The sequence below is a fragment of the Hemicordylus capensis genome, chromosome 2 (assembly GCF_027244095.1).
Source record: "Hemicordylus capensis ecotype Gifberg chromosome 2, rHemCap1.1.pri, whole genome shotgun sequence".
Classification (NCBI taxonomy): Eukaryota; Metazoa; Chordata; class Lepidosauria; order Squamata; family Cordylidae; genus Hemicordylus; species Hemicordylus capensis.
The window spans coordinates 322388983-322407689 of record NC_069658.1 but is presented as its reverse complement, the minus strand read 5'-3'; the positions used below and the strand labels follow the sequence as shown (position 1 = coordinate 322407689).

Genomic DNA, 18707 nt, shown 5'->3' with positions numbered 1-18707 from the left:
TTGCTGTCCCTATTTTATATAGTTGGGGATGTCTTGCTCAATCTTTTCACAAGTTGCTAGAGTCGTCATTCCAAAATTAAATCTCCAAGTGTGTGGACATGCATCATGTCTCTAGTGCACCTCTATGTAAATGGGTGCCGAACACTCAGGCATTATGCAGTGCACAACATACAGTGGGTGAATTCTAGTCAATATGTCATAGTGGGTGAATGCGTGGGCAGTAATCCTTGGTATGAGAACGGGTTGTTACAAGTGTATCCCTATTTTCATCTGTGAAATGTTGGAGGACATAGGTTTGACTCATCGACTTTGATAATCTGGAATAATCATGTTCTCTACAGAACATTACTGCAGTCGGAATGTTATGTCATACCTCCCAGGTTGCTTGGTCACACAGCCTCTCCACATTCACAAGCATGTCCCTATTTTCATTAGGGAACTATTGGGGGCTGAATCGGCCATAGGTATGGGCAACCTGGGCAGTTGCTCAGGGTGCCAACCTGAAGGAGTCGGTGAGCTGAGCTTGGCAGCTTGCTCTTTGTTGAGTGTTTGGTCTACAGTGAAGCTGCAGAAGGCCTGTGAGAGTTGAGTGGGATCCCAGAAATGGAGCAAGAGAACACTGGCAGCAAAGCAGCAAATGACTGAGAGGTCCTTTTGATGGGCATTGCTGTGAAAGGCTGAGAACCGTTTAGGACTAATACACTTCTAGGGTATGCAATCCTGCACAAGCTGCACAACTTGGCAACACTGATAAACTAACCACTGTCTGGGAGCTGCTAAAGGCACTCCTTGCCCAGGGCCCTATTTACCCTAGGGCCAGCCCTGGCTGAAGGGGTTGGTTATCTCCTTAGCCAGGTCCAGAGATCTATGGCCTACTCCATGAGCTACTTACATTTCTGTACTTGAATTTAGCAAACCTAGTTCTTTCAAACTCAGGTTTACATTTCACATCATTAGTTCACAGACTGAGTCTCTCATGATTAAAAAGATGAAAGGTTAAGATTCTCAGGATTTTAAACATATGCCCTGAATACCATAACTACAGACTTTGTATTGCCTTGTCCCTTGAATGCCAGATCCTCTTTTCACCATTGTAATTCAGCTTTGAAGCACAGCTGAGTAACCACAACCAACTGCCAAGTCCTAGGGTTTATAGGGACAACAGCCAATGCAGACGGTATGGCACCAGTGGCTGGTGGGCACTGGGTCTGGGGGTGCAGCAGAAAGCCCAGTTGCCAAGGCAGTAGCCTCCCTGCTGCTTTCCTCCATGCCAGCAAGCCTGGGTATTTAGATACCCGAATTAGCACAGAGGAAGGTGGCTGGGGGGTGCTCGTGCCTCAGTCACTGAGGCAGGAGTCCCTCTTCCTGGCTTTGTTCTGCCTCAGCTATTTGTTCTGCCTCTGTCTATTTAAATACCCAAACTTGCCAGCGTAGAGGAGAACAGGGAGGGTGGGAGAAAGAAGGGCGTGCATCTCTCTCCCACCCACCCACCAATCTAAACAATCTATCTAAGCTCAAACCTATAAGCAGGGCAGCCCCAGAACACAAATCCTCCAAAGCAGAGAACTACCTCCAGTGCCTCCTCCCTGTTCCTACAACTTCCTCTTTTTTCTTATTGGCTGGAATAGCTGCTACTTAAACTATTCTGGTTTCTGATTTCTTGAGATGGCTTCAGGCATAGTCTCCAAGAGAAACCAAAAAGAGGTGGGAAAATACACATGCTGGTTGGTGCTGCAAGGTGTGTATCCCCTCACCCACTCCTGTGCCTTGTTTTGGTGGTGATGCCTGGAGCCACCCCCAAGGAATCAGAAGCTGGAATAGACTGAGTAGTAGTTATTTGGGGCAATAAGAAAATGGAGGAAATTACAGCAAGAGGAGGATGCTTTCTGCTTTGCAGGATTCCTGTTCTGGGACTGCCTGTATGTTTTGAGCAGAGCTACTAGCCTGTGTGTTTGTTTGGGGGAAGGCAAAGCCCTTTCCACCTTTACTGACTGGCTGTCTCTGGGGTATGGGAAATGTAAGAAGCTAGAATTCTGCAGCATCTCACTTGTGAAGTTAAATGTTGCATAACAAAACTTGAAAAACTTGTATATTCCATAGTAAAATTCTAATGACTATTTTAACATTGCATCCATCTGTTGGACTGAATGATCTACAATCCATTCACCTTTATCCAAAACTTTACAAGCCCTGCTAGATCTGTGAAATAAGAATTTCACAGAAATGTTAACTGTGTTTGTTATTTCTTTAAAATCTTCAGTGGCATTGTACTCACAGACATTCTGGCACTTATCAGCATGGGATCAAATGTACCATATGTAAAACTATTTTATTTTCAAAGTATATTGGCTTTATTTGAAGTGGAGTTTAGAGTTCTCACAAGAAAAAGGATTCAACGTGATTCTGTGCATGTTTACTGAGAAATAAAACCTACTGAGTTCAACAGGATATATTTCCAAGAACAGCGGATTGCAGCCTTAAATATCAAATCTTTCTGTCACTTTAATCTACATAATGTGTTTTAATAACCTGTATTTATTTAGAAAAAGCAGAACTGCTCATGTGTGGAAGGAAAAAGAATGGACAATTTAAATGGATATTGCTGTGTACTGCCTCTTTAAGAGGAAAGCCCAGAAGGCCTTTGGATGAAACAAGCTTTGTGAGTAAACGGGAGGAAACAGTTTCTTGTTTGGTGTTGTGTGTGTGAGCATGCCTGTATGATCTCACTGTGTGTGTTGGTGGGGCAGTTAAAATTGTATGATCTCATCAGGGACCTGAACAGTGTTAAGTCTGGATGGACTAGTCACCAGAGACAGTAGCTTATGATATGTGTGTTGCTGTTTTCACGTTTGTTTGTTTGTTTGTTTGTTTGTCTGTTGCATTTACATACTGCCCTATATATAAGGATAGTTATCTCGGGGTGGTTTAATCAAATAACAATCAAAACCTAAAAATCACATAAAAGATAAAATTACTACAAATAAAATTTTAAAACTTAACAACATCATATCCAGTAGAAAACCTTGAAACATTTATGGATGCAGATTAGACCAGAAAAAAAAAACTTTTTGTAATTCTCTTGTTTGTACTCAATTTTGGGATCATCTTATGGAATAAAGCCCTCAATTCTAGTTTTTCTTGTAGTACCTATTAAATAATAAGCTGCAGTTAAGTTCTCCAAAAATTAATCATTCCTGTGAATAACTTTTTCCAATGAGGCAATGCATGTGGTAGCTGAAAGGCTTACTCAGCATCCTAGTGTCCCTCTACTGAGAAGTAGCCACTTCTAGAGCTATCTTTAATATTGCCAAGTTCAGGCCTTGAGGAAGGTCTTACACCTTTTAAGGGTGGCATCGAAGGGAGAATTTTACCCGGTGCTGCTTTTGTTGTCACAGCAACACTTTGCTAGAAAAAGCTGTACCTAGTAAAATTCTGCAAATTGCAATTTGTCTACTTTGCTGCTGATAAGTTATCTAAATACAAAGCATCTGTATTTAAATGTAGGACACACACAATCCAATAAACTGCTGCCCATGTATAGGGTTAGGTATAGCTTCCCTATTACAGAAACACCTTCAGTATCTAGGAGGTTATTAAATCAAGCATGGATATTTAAGGTCTATTTACCTCCTGCCTCTTCAAGAAAGTATGTAGGCAACTCTGTTTCATTCACCGAAGTAGAGTGCAAGTGCTATTTTAGGGCCAAGTTAAATGTGGTATCAGGCATGTTTGGAGAGAAAAAAATCCATGCAGAGCCCCATGTGCATGGTGTAGGCTTTAAACCAGGCCACTGGTTTCCCTCCTGCATGTGCATACATGTGCATATATGGCAGCACAGTGCTCATTATAGCCAAGAATCCCTGCCATGTTAACTTGGCATGTATAGGTAAGGCTATAGATGTGACAGTAGGTACATGTCAAGTTCTTTACACATGGTGGGGTGGGGTGGGGTGGGGGAAGCATGGTTGGTTTTGGACCTTGGCTGTATGGGTGAATGGGAATGAGTACAGGGTAGAAGGGAAGAGCTGAAAAGTGTGTGCAGGAGAGCTGCATTCTTGTTAGCAGTGGGGAGGTAGGGAGGCATTTTGCCTCTGAGGTTTGGCTGGCACTGTTTGCACTGCATTGGCAGTATGTGGATGTTTCTGTCTATGAAGAGGCCCTTTCTTCTTACTATGATTCATTTCTGACTGAAGTTCAAGCACAAGGAACATAATCCAGAGATACCTCTGTAATTGGTGATTAATGGGAATAGGCCTCACTCATAGATCCTCACGCTTCCATTGCTGAACTCCTTGATGGAGCGAGATGTATGGGCACGGAATCTGTTATGCCTAGCAGAATTCTATTTATGTTTGTGCTGATAGCCATGGGGGAAGGCAATGGACTCATCATTTCTTGGATTCCTGCTGCTTGTTCTGTGCCAAAAAGGCTCCCTCCCCCCACTTTAAGCCAAAACTCTCATGGAAATTGTGTGCATTTCCCAACTGAGCACTGGAGTGAGAAATTACAGGAAGGAACATCTGGATCTCCACCAGCTTGCTCTAAGCCAGGGATTCTCAACATGTGGGTCCCCAGATGTAATTGGACTTCAACTCCCAATAATTCCCAACCAAAGGCCACTGGGGCTGGGGATTATGGGAGTTGAAGTCCGATAACATCTGGGGACCCACACGTTGAGAAACCCTGCTGTAAGCCCTCGTGTTCAGATGGGGGCATGCAAGCCACTTGTCCAAGAGCAGGAATCCCAGGTCAGTTTGTGCATCCCATGCCATCTTAACTTGGCTGTGCTTCCTAAGGGGAGGGAGTTAATTATTAAAGTGAATGTAGGCCTTTGTAAGAGGTACAAACAACAGATCTTTCCTGGCAGCACCAAATTATCTAAGTACTATGTGTGATATTTTTGTAGGAAAAACTTCCAGAATCCAATATGTATTGAACAAACAGACAAAACTTTATTAACTATGTGCATAACTAGTCTTCATCATAATTAGAGAGCACCTAATAATAGAACTGCTCTGTTCATCAGTTCCACTTCTACTGAGAGGTTGCTGACTCGCTTAGTAATAGATTAAAGTCTAACCTTCTTAAAGTGACAGTGTCCTAACATCTTCCAAGAAAAACAAGGGAATGAAATATAGAAGCATTAATCACAATTTCCTGTTAGCATCTGGGTTGACTTTCTTGGCCTTATAGATCTACAAAGTGTAAACTGCATTTCAGCCTCTGCTTGTCTTTGTTAACTTCCATTGATGTTGTCTGTACGATGCATTTAACACTGGTTGCTGTGTCTGCAGCCATCTCTTATTCCCCCTTCTGTCTAGGAATCAGCTGTGGAGCCCTCCTGTTTCTCCTATAGGGTTTTTCCTATTACCAGTCAGCATCTCATAAGACCAAGGAGCTATTCCTCGAGTGACCACTGCCTTCCGTACTCATGTTTCATTATTATAGAAATTCACCCTGTCTCATGGGTGCAAAGATGGAAGATCACATGAGCAGGAGCATAGTGAGGCTGGTGGCAGCCCACGTGTGGCCACTGCCGCGGCCCTCTGGCCTCACCCCCGCGTTTGACATCAGATGCGGGGGCCCGGCTAGCCATTCCCCCGCATCCGACATCAGATGCGGGGGTGTGGTCTCCCTCCCAAATTGGGCCGTGCAAACAGGCAAACTGAAGCACATTATCTGACATGACAATAGCAGGTATGCCATGCTTTGCCAGGGCACATGCACAGCAGCCTTCAAAATGGCCACTGCCACTGGGTAAAGGGCCGAAAATGGGCAGGAACAGCCCTTAGAGGCCCTGGGGGAGAGGGAGGCTGTGGCGATGCCTCATGGCCACGCCATCCCCCCCCCCCGCCCGCTGAGGCCTTTGGACCCATTGGTGAGTTGTTTTTTTAAATTTAACATTAGAACCCCTGAACCAGCCCTGAGCTGGCTGACGGGGTGGGGTGGGGTTTGGCTCGAGGTCGAGGGCAAGCCCTCAAGCCGGACCAGTTTGAAGGCGAACCAGTTGGACCTCGATTCGCACATCTGTAATACTACATTTACCTGAACTCCTGTATCCATCCTGAGCTTGTATGTAACAAAAGTCCCTTTGGTATCTATAGTCACTGTTGTCTGTCAGTCACTGGCAGTTATTGCATCTTGCAAACTTTCCATAGAAAAGGTTTCCATTGTGAAATCTTTGCTGTGCAAAGGAACACTGATGCTTTCTTCACTCTGCAGAACACTGATACTTTGTTTCTTTCTAGGCACAGTTTGTGCTTGCCTGCAGACTTTTGCAAAGCTATTCCGCTTTTTGCAAATATGACAAGTCTGTCCAAGGGCAAGGCATTGCCTGACTTGGGCGTCTGCCTCCACAGCGTGAACAGTCATTTACATTGTGTTTTGCAGTCAGATTCATTCTGACAATTCTTGTATAGTTTGAGCAAGAAACTTCCAACCTGTTTTGCTGTTGCACGCTCTTTTTGCTTTGAGACTGTGTTGCATCCAATTAACTGTTGCATTGTTTTGTTTGTTAGAGAGCTTGGAGGGGAGATTTCTACCCCAGCTGACGCAGAAGTACACTGTTGATTAAGGGGAGCACTGCTAATTAAAATTATCTGCAGACATGGAGTTACAGTTCTAAATAAAGTAGTTTAGGATATCTGTAAAGGAGACAGATGAAGTCTACATGCCCAGCCACTAGCTACCTACATACAGGAAGACGGGAAGGGAGAAGACGGGAGTCTCTCTTCAAGTGAGAGAATGAATCTGAGACTATCTGTCCAACAAAAGGGGGACTCAACAGGGCCAGATTAAGGGCAACTGATGCCCTAAGCACAGCCCAACAATGGTGCCCCCCCTGACAAGACATTAAGACTCAAGTAAATTATTTACTTATACCTTAATGTCGATTTAAATTTTTAAAAGTTTTCTTCTAGATTTTGTAAGGTAAAACAAAACAGTTGCACTGCCTATAATTTCTTATAAATAGCCGCAACAGAAGGAATGATTGAGAAAAATATTTCATCTTCAAGGTAAGACATCATAACATGATGAGCCCCTGGTGGCGCAGTGGTAAAACTGCTGCCCTGTAACCAGAAGGTTACAAGTTTGATCCTGACCAGGGGCTCAAGGTTGACTCAGCCTTCCATCCTTCCGAGGTCGGTAAAATGAGTACCCAGAATGTTGGGGGCAATATGCTAAAATCGTTGTAAACCGCTTAGAGAGCTCCGGCTATAGAGCGGTATATAAATGTAAGTGCTATTGCTATTGCTATAACATACAACCATCTTTTATGTGAAGTTTTATCAATATTTTGTACTGCTCTTTACAGTAATCTTTTGCAAATCAATGACTTTTTACTTCAGATACATAGTTTAGTAGTTTCTCGAAACTTTAGTCACTCACTGAGCCAAAGAAAACGTTTTTTAAACAATGCAGAGTAAAGTCAAACACAGCAGATAAAAACAATTACCAAAAATTGACTAAAGTTGAGTGTGGCAGTGCAATGCAAGATGGAAAAGAAATGCAAGGTGACAATAAGGGAGGCGAAAAGAGAGTTTGAGGAATATTTAGCTAAAAGTATCAAGGGGAATAATAAAAACTTCTTTAAATACATCAGAAGCAGGAAACCTGCCAGGGAGATGGTTGGACCATTAGATAATGAAGGAGTGAAACGGGTTATTAAGGAGGATATGGAAGTTACATAGAAGTTCAATGAGTTATTTCTGTCCGTCTTCACAGCAAAGGATACAGAGCATCTACCTGTTCCTGAACCAGATTTTTCAGGGATGGAGGCTAACAACTAACGAATTGCAGGGCCAGATGGCATCCATCCAAGAGTCCTCAAAGAACACAAATGTGAAATTGCCAACCTCCTTGCCAAAATATATACTTTATCCCTGCAGTCAGGCTCTGTACCGGAGGACTGAAAGGTAGCAAATGTAACACCGTTTTTAAAAAAGGGATCCAGGGGATCCAGGGGTGGTCCGGGAAATTACAGGCCAGTTAGCTTAATGTCCGTTCAAGGCAAATTGATGGAAAGCATTCTCAAGGATAAAAATGTAGAACACATAGAAGAACAGGCCCTACTGGGAGAGAACCAACATGGCTTTTGCAAAGGTAAATCTTGCCTCACAAATCTCTTGGAGTTCTTTGAGAGTGTCAACAAGTGTGTGGATCAAGGAGGTGATCCAGCTGACATAGTATACCTTGACTTCCAAAAGGTTTTTGACAAAGTTCCTCATCAAAGTCTTCTGAGGAAACTTAGCAGTCATGGAATAAGGGGACAAGTACATGTGTGGATTGCAAACTGGGTGAAAGACAGGAAACAGAGGGTAGGTATAAATGGAGAGTTTTCACAATGGAGGGAAGTAAGAAGTGGGGTTCCCCAGGGATCTGTACTGGGACTAGTGCTTATTAATTTATTCATAACTTATCTAGAAGTAGGGGTAAGCAGCGAGGTGGCCAGATTTGCAGATGATACCAAACTCTTCCGCGTAGTGAAATCCAAAACGGATTGTGAGGAGCTCCAAAATGATCTCTCCAAACTGGGTGAGTGGGCGACAAAATGGCAAATGCAGTTCAATGTTGGCAAGTGTAAAGTGATGCACTTTGGGACAAAAAACCCCAGCTTCAGGTATATGCTGATGGGATCTGAGCTGTTGGTGACTGACCAGGAGAGGGATCTTGGGGTCGTGGTGGACAGCTCATTGAAAGTGTCAACCCAATGTGCAGCAGCTGTGAAAAAGGCCAATTCCATGCTAGGGATCATTTATACAAAACTATGGTGCGGCCACCTACATACAATTCTGGTCACCACATCTAAAAAAGGACATTGTAGAACTGGAAAAGGTGCAGAAGAGTGAAACCAAGATGATCAGGAGCCTAGAGCACCTTTCTCATGAGGCAAGGCTACAACACCTGGGGCTTTTTAGTTTAGAAAAAAGACGACTGCGGGGAGACATGATAGAAGTCTATACAATCATGCATTGTGTGGAGAAAGTGGATAGAGAGAAATTCTTCTCCCTCTCACATAACACTAGAACCAAGGGTCATCCCATGAAATTGATTGGCAGGAAATCTAGGACCAACAAAGGGAAGTACTTTTTCACACAATGCATAATCCACTTGTGGAATTCTCTGCCACAAGATGTGGTGACAGCCAACAACCTGGATGGCTTTAAGAGGGGTTTGGATAACTTCATGGAGGAGAGGTCTTTCATTGGCTACTAGTTGGAGGGCTACAGGCCACCTCCAGCCTCAAAGGCAGGATGCCTCTGAGTACCAGTTGCAGGGGAGTAACAGCAGGAGAGAGGGCATGTCCTCAACTCCTGTCTGTGGCTTCCAGTGGCATCTGGTGCGCCACTGTGCGAAACAGGATGCTGGACTAGATGGGCCTTGGGCCTGATACAGCAGGGCTGTGCTTGTGTTCTTATGTTCAGTGATAGAGTTAAGGGCATGATAGTTAGGGGGAACACTCTGTGGTGCCCCTCTTCCCTTGATGCCCTAAGCACGTGCTTATTTTGCCTTATGGTTAATCCAGGGCTTGGACTCAAGCATGGTCAGAGAGGGAATACCTTTAGGGGCTGTCTCTACCCCTAGTTGTGCTAAGATGCCATGCAGGAGCTGCATCTCCACCATTGTTTTCCCTCCAAAACTCTGCACCTGGCAAATGCTGATTGCCTTTTCCAGGTTTAGATAATAGTCTCCAAGTAAGCTTTTTCTTAGGCCTGGATACCAATAACAATTTGATTTCAAACTAGTGAACCTGCAAGCTTTCCAAAATTACTTAAAAATCTAAGATCTGTAATAAAAGATTCAAATCTTTCCACTTCCTTCTGCACTCGCACACGAAACTGATATCTCTCAAACGTTCCACTTAGTTTAGAGGTCAGTCCTCTTGAAATGTCTGTAACACAGTCTTCTAAGTAGCTTGCTGTTCTTTGCTCAGGTGCAAACTGTTGAACAAAAGGAAGCTTTCTTTTATTTATCACTAGCAGACCCGGTGCAGAACGTCTGCGCCCTCTTCCCCCAGACGTCTCTGACACACGCCCAGCCCGCTCTCCCCCGCTCCGTTTCTGGCTGACTTTCAAGCCAGTTCGTCCCCTCCCCTTCTGCCGCTGCCTCCTCACCCTGGCGGCCGGCCTCCTTCTGCTGCCTCCTCGCTGCTGCTGCCTCCTCATCGTGGCCGGGCCTGCACCCGCTGCCGCCATCACCCCGCGGCCGGGCCACCACCATTTCCCCACCGCCCACCGCCACAGCCGCCATCTACCTGCCCTCACGGCTGGGCATGCCGCCCGTCTCCCCGCCGCCGTCTGTCCCTGAGGCTGGGTCCGCCACCACCTCCCCAACATGGCCGGGCCCGTCGCCACCTCGCCTGCTTCTCCTTGCTGCCAACAGCAGCCAAACGGCGCCCAGCCAATCAGATGCCTCCCTCGCCGGCACGCATAGGCTTGCCACATCCCTATGCATGGCTGGTGGCTGGCTAAGAGAATTAAGTATAATGATCCTTCTTAGCAGCCCCATTTGCCTTCATAAAGAGGCAAAATTCTTGTTGGTATCTTTTCCAGCTCTCTGCTACATTCCTGGAAAGAGTAAGGGGGTGCTGAGGTTCTGAGTTTCATATTTTTTGTTTTCCTGGTGTTTTCTACACAGATATTCCAACTGGCAATCAACTAGCCACTCCTGGTACCATGTGATATTCTTGTAGGAACAATGTCCAGGAGCCAGCGTGTTAAACGAACAACAAAACTTATTAAATGTTTACATAATTGGAAAGTCTTCGTTACAATTAAAGGTAAAGTTGTGCCATCGAGTCTGTGTTGACTCCTGGTGACCACAGAGCCCTGTGGTTGGCTTTGGTAGAATACAGGAGGGGTTTACTATTGCCATCACCCACACAGTATGAGATGATGCCTTTCAGCATCTTCCTATATCGCTGCTGCCCAATATAGGTGTTTCCCATAGTCTGGGAAACATACCAGCAGGTATTCAAGCCAGCAACTTCTTGCTCCCTAGGCAAGTTACTTCCCCGCTGCACCGTTAGGTGGCCCTTGTTATAATTAGAGAGCTTCTAACAGGACTGCTCTGTTTGCCAGTTCAACTTCTACTGAGAGGTTGCTGAATCACTTAGTAATATAGTCAAGACCAACCTTCTTAAAATGATAGTGTCCTCACACTATGTCTTGTTGCCAGTCTGGCATATGCATCATCACTGGCTTGTGTGTTGCTGTCATATAAAACATACCTTCCATTTACTTTGTCTCTGCCAGTGGATGAAGTCATTTTGAAAGCAGGCATTGCGGAGGCACCTGACATTCTCTGCTGTCTGCTTATTCTCAGACCTTTCCTGGATATACCTCAGGAAACACAGAAGTAGAACTCGAGGACCACAGTTCACTGCAGTCCCTCCAGATGCAGTAGAGCTCAAGACCATAAAGAGCTGCATGGAAGAAATAATTTTAGTAGGTACAACTCTTCATCATTTCATAGAACTGCTATTCCCTGTTGCAATTCCCTCTGCTGCTTAATTATTAGAAATTAAGATAAGAAGTTAGGAAAATGGCAAAGGATGCCCATTATGACATCCAATCACATTAGCAATCCACCATAGCAAAGGGGAGGGCAATAATATGTTGTTAACAATATTATTTTGTTTACAGATATTTACTGTTCTCCTGCATGACCAAATCCTGGCTCAGAACACCCATCAATGAATCTGGGGTGTAGTGGTGGGTGTTTGGAGAGAAGGATGACCTCTGACAAGCTTCTTAGGTTGGGCAATCTTTTAAGGTCTGCATACAGCTCTGAAAGTCAGGGCCAGGTAACCAAGGTTATGTCAAAATAAACCAGTTTCAACCCATTTCCTGTCTGGACATGTCACTGGTCTTGACTATCGGTGCAGTGTACAGAGACATCACAGAGAATTTGGCCTAATATTGCCATGAAACTAGTTGAAATATTTGCACACTCTGAAATCCTCCGGTGCCAAACTAGATTTGTATTATCATGTGGTGCAGAAATGTGGAACTTGAGGTATTGTAGTTTTGTTAGGATGGTCAGAATTCATTGTTAGAAAACTCTTGGCTGAACTCTTGGTTGCAATCCTTGACAGTTAAACAGGCTTGAAATTGGTTTGAATTTGTAGTGCAGGTGGCCAAAAGAAAGATGGTTTTGCTCATGACCATCAGATGCAATGTCTCCTCTTATATAGCTGGTGGGGGTAGGGGGTGCATTTAATATAATGTAATTTTAACATTTAATAAAACCAGCTTGAAGAAAAATACATCACCATGTTGGTTTAAAACTGTCTTTTTGGCAACCCTTAGGCCACTAAGCTGAGCTATTTTCCATAGCTTTCAAGATATTTAATTTAGGAGCTTAGTAAGCTCCTAAATTAAATATCTTGAAAGCTATGGAAAATTTAAACAGCCCCATCAAATATATAGAAGTATAGCCAAAGCAGGCTGCAATTACTTTTATGTTCCTGAAAGAACAACTAGTGCCAGGAAGAGAGATTTTCTAATCTACAAATTGTATAATTAATCTGCTATTGCTTGCTGAGATGAGGTATTAGATCAGCATTCAGTGCTCTAAAATATGAATGCAAAACCAAACACTAGCAAGTGGGCATCTCCCCTGTCCAGTCTTCTCTTTTATGTTGTCTTCAAATTACAGTCCTAGTCTCTTTTGAAACAACCATCCTGCCAGCAGGATCAGAGGCAATTTTCACTTGCTCCATGCAGCTGTGAGGCTAGGATGGATTACAAAAGCAATATTAGGAAATGTGAGAGAAAGGTGGTGGTGGAGCAGGACGATCCAACTGGGGGATTGTTCTCTGCTTGGGCGGCTGACACACCATCAGTCAGTGTTCTCCCAAGATCGCGTAAGTCAGATGTGAACTTCATGCTCTTGACTTTTATTTTAATTAGGGTTGCAGAGCGGGAGTGATTGGAAAGAGACTTCTAGTATTAATGAGCCTTTCATGAATTCTGTGGCCCGGAGAACCTATCCCTAGAGAGGGTGAAAGGTCAGGGAAGCCTTGAGTGTTTTAGGGAAAGGGAAACTTCTTGTTTTTCCCTTTGACCTTGCAGGCTGGAAGCTTTTAATTACCTCCCAGTGTCTCTTCCTGGGGCTCTGGCAGTTAGACCTCTAGCTTGTAAGGCAAGCAATGCTGGCAAGATAAGAGCACTAACTTGCATTGCCTATTGGTTATGCAGAGTATGGAGGTTGGGAAGAGAGAGAGAATGAATATAAGACTCTGTACAAAGAGATTTGGAGGAGGCATGGTAGAGTGAAGTCATTGCATTGGTTAGAGTACATGTATTCTTTTTGTGCGTCCTGCTGTGGTCTCTGGTTAAACGAATTTAGCAGATTTTCATAGCATTTCAAGCTGCACATTGGAAAAGTCAACACTGGCTCCCAGTGGCATGTTTAGTATTGCAAACATTATGTTGCTGACAGTTTTGTTCTTTGAGTAATTGAAAAGTGTATGAAAAGTCTGTAATATTGAATCAGACAGCATAGTTGGAGCCAGAGGCTTCGCATTGCAACAAACACAATACAATATATAGTGGTGACTATATGGATGCTAACTAGAATGTGCCCATCACAAATAACACAGTCCTTGGAAGAAGCGGAAACTTCTGTCAGCTAGGATATCAGTTATTGCTATATTATAGCAGAGCGCCAAGTTTCAACTACCCTTGAATTTAAAATTAAGTTCCAATTTGTTTCTTGTTCCTAAGATTGTACCTTATGTGAAACTATGACCACATAGTACATTTGCATAAAAATGAAGTAATTTTTCCTCGCACTTGACTCAGATGGTGGGCAATACGTTTGAAAAATTTCCTTGCCTTTTTGTGTGACTCAGCGAAACTGTTCTTCTAGATTTCAGTACTAAATTTCCTGGGTTGGTAATCCTATTTCAGAAAATGTTTTGGGCCTGGCCTAGCTATAACAGGTGATGCCAAGGACAGGCTATTCTTTGTCGACACATTTTGTTAGTTCAGGACTTCAAATGCACCTGCTCTGCGTGGGACAAAAAGTAACCTAAGAACATAAGAACAGCCCTGCTGGATCAGACCCAAGGCCCATCTAGTCTAGGATCCTGTTTTGCACAGTGGCCCACCAGATGCCGTTGGAAGCCACAGACAGGAGTTGAGGGCGTGCCCTCTCTCCTGCCATTACTCTCCTGCAACTGGTACTCAGAGGCATCCTGCCTTTGAGGCTGGAGGTAGCCCACAGCCCTCCGACTAGTAGCCATTGATAAACCTCTCCTCCATGAAGTCATCCAAACCCCTCTTAAAGCCAGCCAGGTTGTTGGCTGTCACCACATCTTGTGGCAGAGAGTTCCACAAGTGGATCACGCGTTGTGTGAAAAAGTACTTCCGTTTGTTGGTCCTAGACCTCCTGGCAATCAATTTCATGGAGTGACCCCTGGTTCTAGTGTTGTGTGAGAGGGAGGAGAATTTCTCTCTATCCACTTTCTCCACACCAGGCATGATTGTATAGACCTCTATCATGTCTCCGCGCAGTCGTCTTTTTTCTAAACTAAAAAGCCCCAGGTGTTGTAGTCTTGCCTCATAAGAAAGGTGCTCTAGTCCCCTGATCATCTTGGTTGCCCTCTTCTGTACCTTCTCCAGTTCAACAATGTCCTTTTTAAGATGTGGTGACCAGCATTGTACGCAGTACTCCAAGTGTGGTCGCACCATAGTTTTGTATAAGGGCATTATAATGTTAGCCGTTTTATTTTCAATCCCCTTTCTAATGATCCCTAGCATGGAATTGGCCTTTTTCACAGCTGCCACACATTGAGTTGACACTTTCAACGAGCTGTCCACCACGACCCCAAGATCCCTCTCCTGGTCCGTCACTGACAGCTCGGATCCCATCAGCATATAATTGAAGTTGGGGTTTTTCGTCCCAATGTGCATCACTTTACACTTGCTAACATTGAACCTCATTTGCCATTTTGTCGCCCACTCACCCAGTTTGGAGAGATCCTTTTGGAGCTGCTCACAATCCGTTTTGGATTTCACTACCCGGAAGAGTTTGGTATCATCTGCAAATCTGGCTACCTCGTTGCTTAACCCTGCTTCTAGATCATTTATGAATAAATTGACTGAGCTTGTCAGAGAGGTGCCAAAATAACAGGCTAGGTAGCTTTGTTATTGTCAACCCTAAATAAAAAGAGTGGGAGAGGACAGCAACGGCGGCAGGGAACATAAGGCCAATTGTCAGGCCAGTGAACAGGCAGGCAGGCGGGCGCGGAGAGAAAGCAGCAGTGGCGGCCTGCGGGGAGAGAAAGTGAAAATGTCGGCTGGGGAAAAATGAAAGTTTCGGCAGCCGGGGGGTGGGGGTGGGAAGGAAAAAAGCAGCAGCCAGCCGGGAAAAGTGGCTAGCCTGGTGGCCACCCAGAGGAAAAAAAAATTGGAGGGGGAAAGAGGGAAGAGGAGGGGGAGGGCTGAGAACAAGGGGCCGAGCATGCGGGTGAACTAGAGGCTCAGATGCTGTGTGCCCAGGCCAGCTAGTTATTACTTGTAGAACAGAAGCAATTATAATATTTGAAATACTGCTAATTTCCCAATTCCATCATGTATTCCTTTAAAGGAAATTGGAATTCAGAATATAAATTCATATTTTAATGTTATTTTTAACATTGGTTATAATATTGAACAAAGCTGTCCTATGATCCTACTATGCTGCTGGCCAATTAACAGGAGCATAATGTTGGCCTAGATAGTTGGAATCCTGTGAACTTCCAACAGAAAAGTCAAAAGGGAAATACAGGAGGACTTCAGTATTCATGTGGGTTCGGTTCTCCACAATTACCATGGACAACAAAACTGCGAATACTGAATCATTATGTCTATGGGATCGCGAGGGTTAGCAAAAAAGTGGGGGAAAAATTGTGAAAATGGCCCAGAGATGAGGGGGAAAGTGGCCTACCTTGCTCTATGGGTCCCCAGCGGTCCAGCAATACCCATCCCCAGTCTCTATTCTGCCACTTTTTGAGCAAAAGATCATGGTTTTAATTTATTTTTTTCTTTTAGAACAAGCCACAAAATGGCTACTGAGCTCAAAATGGCAGTCAGAAATGACCTCTGAGGCCATATCCATTCCTGATCAGCGGATATATGGATTTAACCCTCCCCGGGTTTTCCCTGCATAGACCAAGATCAGGTGTCAATTACCCAACTGCGGATATGTGGAACCGTGGATGCTGGATCTGCAGGTAACGAGGTCCTCCTGTACATCAAACAGAATAGCATGCACATTCAAGGCTATAGTTGAGCAATGTGGTGTATGCAGTGCTATGATGTGGTAGATGCTGAGGGGTTCTTTGACAGACAAATCGATGTGGAAAGTATTCTGTGAGGGTAGACAGTTTTGCAAAACCACAGTGCTATGTCACTGAGTATCTGCTACCAATTTAGTCAGTAATATCAATTTTTTAAAAATAATAATACCATGTGAAACTGTATTGCTTTACCCTACTATCAAATACCCTACTGTACTACTATTACTATAACGTCAGCTATTTTATCAAAGGTTGAAATCAAATGTAATTGAGTGTCCAGTACAGTTAATCAAATGCCATCCATTAAGACATGGGAGAACATTGACATTAATATTCCTAGAGGATAATTTTGAGAGCAAATTCATTTCAACTCAGCCTTGGATTGGATTGCCCCCAGGAGAGGTCCAACTAGGAGCTTTGTATGCTATTCTAGGTGAGGGCCAATGGCCAAACCAGGCCTTCATCAAGGTAGGGGTCTGGATGCTGAAGGTATTCCAGGCATGACACACAGCTCCAACAGCTATAAGGGAAGCACAGTCAGTAAAAGGGGTCATGACCCCAGATAGCTCCAAGCAGGCAAGGGAGCTGGGTACAACAGGGTAAATTGGATGTTGCTTCAGGAGATGCTTGGAGCTGATTCCTGGTTTATGTAGCTGCTACTCAGGTAGAGTGGTTTGACTGTACCCCTTCCCTGGGAAAGGCTCCCAGCTGCCTAGGTGCTGGCTCCAGTGGACCTCTACCTGAAAAAACAGGTCTTCTAAGGTTCTCTTCTGAGTCACAGGATGAAAGCAGGGCTGTGTCATTGGGTCATGGGTAGGGGTGCTGCTTCTGGTTTCCCCAGTTGCCCTGGAATAGAGAGTCCTGGTGGTGTGGGGTTGCCTGGGGCCTGGGTTGTAGAGTCTTCCCACTCAGGCTCATCCCCTGAACCTGTCTCCTGATAGGGGGACATCCTGGATCTGGGGTCATAATACGTAGTTAGGACTGTATCTGTGCAGGCAAGCATGGGCCTTGTCATCTACAGGTCTTAATGATATAGCTAAATCCTATCAACCACTCATATTGGGAGTTTGGGGTTGGTTGTTGTTGGCATGAGGGTAATGCCAAAGGCGCTTAATGTCTTAACTCAGAACATATTTTCCCATAGGAAACAATGTTATAAGTGGGGGTTTGGTTCCTAAACGAAGGCCAGATACCCTATTTATTTCTGCTGGTATCAAAGCTGGTAGTGTGTCAGTTGCAGACACGCAGCAGATATGTTGATGGTGGAAGAATCCAGAGTTGCTACCCAGTCCCTTCCTGGCTTTTCTGTGGGAGGGAGGGAGGCAACTGGGTAGTTCGTCTCCTCCACCTCCTGGACAATAGTGAGACAGGGAAGGATAGAGGGTGGGCAGGAAGCAGCAGCGTGTGAGCTGAGAACAGGCTGGACTGTCTCCCTCTCTCCATCACAGCACAGCAGCTGAGCTTGGAGGAAGAGGAGGAGTGGAAGTAACTCTGGGGGCAGCAGGAAAGCATCTTGGATGGGCAAATAGGCCAATCCTTCTGCAGCCTCAGAACCTGCCTCCAGGACTGCCAGTCTCAATGACAATGTGAGCCTGAGCCACCATTGTCACCTCCTGCTCCTCCCCCTCCTCTAGTCCACACACCGGCCGTGGCAAGTGTAGTAAAGATGGAACACAGCTGTAAAGTTGAAACAAGATGGCAATTTACAAAAATCCTAAGTGCAATTTGTCTTAACTTGGAGCACCTTAAGTTGAGGACTCACTAGTCGCTATGTAAAAAATGGCACTGAGGATTTTGTTCTCTTTCTTCATATTTTTACAGACTCCTGGCATTCTGTTCTCTGCTCTTAAAGGCCCAGCCTGCCAAGAGAACTAACCATGTCATCACCAGCCATGCAGGAGAAAGTTAATTCAGCTCATAGGAAGGTTAAGCTCCAGAGTTAGCTACGCAGGGATAAAGATGTCAACATCAGTGACTTCACTTGATTCCCAGCATTTGGCACTCACTCTCTTGGAGCATTGCTCTTGCCTTTGGCCAAGACAATAAAGATCTAACTACTTTCCTTTGCCAATGTCTTCTAGAGTATAGGCCCCTGAACAGACATTGGTAATGGAGGATGACACAAGGCAGAGGGGAATCGTAAAACAGAATTTCCCATACTATCTATCTAGCTTCAGATTTTTAAAAAAAACCTCAACTCATACTAAGGATGGAGGCAGGTAGGATAATTTAAACAGAAACTAAAACAATCCCATACCAGTTGAAAGGCAGCCAAACAAGAAAATCTTATAGGGTTTTGTGAAAATTCTAAGTCTCAAGAGGAAAGGATTCCACAATTAGTCAACATTTTTCTTCTTCTAGCCTTTTTGGTGGCAGTGTCCAGGCTTTCCACTTCCTTCCCCAGGAGACATCCATTTGC

The 18707-nt window shown here is 44.5% G+C and overlaps 1 protein-coding gene across 5 annotated transcripts in view; it reads left to right on the top strand.

The window, feature by feature from the left end:
• Positions 1–1684: 1684 nt before the first annotated feature.
• SEMA3G (semaphorin 3G) overlaps positions 1685–18707 on the top strand; it is a 147287-nt gene continuing 130264 nt past the window's right edge. For 2 of the 5 annotated variants that reach the window (XM_053299542.1, XM_053299536.1), the window contains exons 1-5: positions 1685–1738; positions 2544–2659; positions 10639–10780; positions 11326–11447; positions 16041–16222. The gene's annotated coding sequence lies outside the window, so the exon portion shown is untranslated. The remainder of the gene's footprint in view (positions 1739–2543; positions 2660–10638; positions 10781–11325; positions 11448–16040; positions 16223–18707) is intronic. The other 3 variants (XM_053299543.1, XM_053299540.1, XM_053299539.1) reach the window with 2 other exon arrangements.